This window comes from Podarcis pityusensis (assembly GCF_964106645.2).
Source record: "Podarcis pityusensis genome assembly, chromosome: 16".
Lineage (NCBI taxonomy): Eukaryota > Metazoa > Chordata > Lepidosauria > Squamata > Lacertidae > Podarcis > Podarcis pityusensis.
The window spans coordinates 21481244-21483485 of NC_138041.1; positions in this window are offsets into that span (position 1 = coordinate 21481244).

The window sequence follows — 2242 nt, forward strand, 5'->3', positions numbered from 1 at the left end:
CCCTGCTCTCCCAGAGCTCTGTGTCACCCCCCAGGTGGGAGCAGAGGAGTTGGGTGGACAGGAAAACTGGGTTGCAATATACCTTGGTGCCTCAGGATTTGGTTGGATCGCCAGCAGATACCCGAGAGTACTAGATCCCAGGAGGGATCGCTAGATTTGCAGGAGGTGGTTTGGGTTTCTGTGCAGCTGCCCCTCATGGCAAGTCGCTGAACTGCACATTTTGGCCTCTACATGGGCGGTATGGGATGCCCAGGCTGTGTGTGGGCTGGCTCCTGAATGGGAAAGAGTGCCATGGAATCATAGAACTGTAGAGTTGGAAGACCAGGTAATCTAGTCAAACCACCTGCGGTGCAGGAATCTTTTGCCCGATGTGGGGCTCCAAGCCACAACCCTGAGATTAAGAGTCTCATGATCTGTCAATTGAGCTAAGGGCATAGAAAAGAGGGCTTCCTGTGCAATGCAGTTTTGAGAAGTGCTGTCTTCCTCAGCTCTAAGTTTATTGCAGCATCTTTTGCTCCTGAATTCCACCACCTGGTTTGACCTTCAGCCCTGACCTCTGGCTTATTCCTGCCTCCCAGTTTGACCTTTGTCCTTGATGCTACCTCCTAGCTTCTTTCCACAATGACTTCTGGCTTCCTCCTGTCTTGCCCTCATGTACCTTTCAACCCTAACTTCTGGCTTGCCTTTCAGCTTGCTCTACAGTCTTTCTAGAAAGCCAATTCAGGTGGCTTCTAGACAGGCAACAATGTTCAGCTGTGGGGATCTTTTACATCTTTTTCTTTCAACGATTTATATCTTACAGGATTTATTATTTGAACTGTTATTCTCTGGGAGTGCTGTTCTAGAACAGCTGATGTAGTTTTAACCAGTAAACCACCTTGGAGAACTTCTTATCCAGTAAGGTGGCATATAATTTTTTTAAAAAATAGTAATAACAATAAGCTTATGTGGGTGTTTTTTAAAATGGTAAACAGCTGCTTCAAAGAGGGTGATGAATTTCAGTAGAAAGGGATTAGCCCTCTTGTCCCTTACCATAGACCTGACAAATATCACCCCCCCCCCGACCCCGCAGCAACAGATTATCTCCATAAAGAAGGCATGTCCAAAGTCCGTTTCGGGGGCTTAATCTGGCCTACCAGTCAATTTAATCCGGCCCCTGTGGTGGTTCATTTCCTGAGGTAAAATCCTTTAAAAAAGCTCAACAACTTCAATCCTTAGGTTAACAACTTTGGTCGGCCCTTCACTTCATCAAATCTGGCCCTCTTTGAAAAAAGTTTGGACAGCAATAATCCAGAGATTGGGAGGGTGCGCATGGCTCTTGCTGACCTGGAATTCTTCGCAGCACCACTTCAGCCTTTCCAACTTCAAAACACTCTCCTAGGAAACCAGGACTGAAGTCAGTTCCCCAGTCAGTGTCAGGCTGCCGAGGAACCAACCCCCGCGGCTGGTTGTCACGAATGGACAAGGAAAAGTTGTTACCAACTGCTTTTTATTCAATATTCACAGAGGCTTGGGAATGCAGCCTCTTGGAATAATGGTGTTGCCCTGAGTGAGTCTCCACCCCCTCCCTTTCTCCTCTTCATGTGTCATCACTATGCTTGCTGAAAAGTGCCCTCTGCCTCTGAGCCGTCTGCTCTCCTACTTTTAATGTCCGCCGGGTTCAGGGAGAGGTGAGGTCTGGAGTGTTTTCTAAAGACACTTGAGTCCATCAGCTGTCCCCCCCCCTCTGGTGCTGCTTCTTCCTACTCTCCTATTATTTCCCAGCTTTCCCTCTCATCTGCCTCCGAGCTGTGATCTCCCTCAAACCAGTTGTGATTCTAAATTGTCGTCTTCTTCTCTGGAAGGGTCAGGCTGGGGAGGCGGTCTCCACCCTTCCTCCCTGACAGTCAGGGTTGTATTGATGGGACAATGAAACAATACTACGAGATCCCAGCTCATGGAAACAAAAAGCTCTGATCCCGAGAATCTTAAAATTGCACAGCCAACTTCCTCTAGATTGGTGCACCTGTTTCTGCCAGCATAACCTGAGATGACACTGGCCTGAAGGTGTGTGAGTGATGGAAACAGGTAAAATGTGTGAGCAAAAGAGGGAAGCAAGGGTGTGTGGGAGAGAGAAGTGTGTGTGCATGTGTGTGTGTGATAGAGGGGATGTGACTGTATACACCTAAGTGGTGATTTCAAACAATTCCCGCCTTGTTTCCTCTGGGAAAATATCAAAGACCTTGAAGCAGAACATGGGATG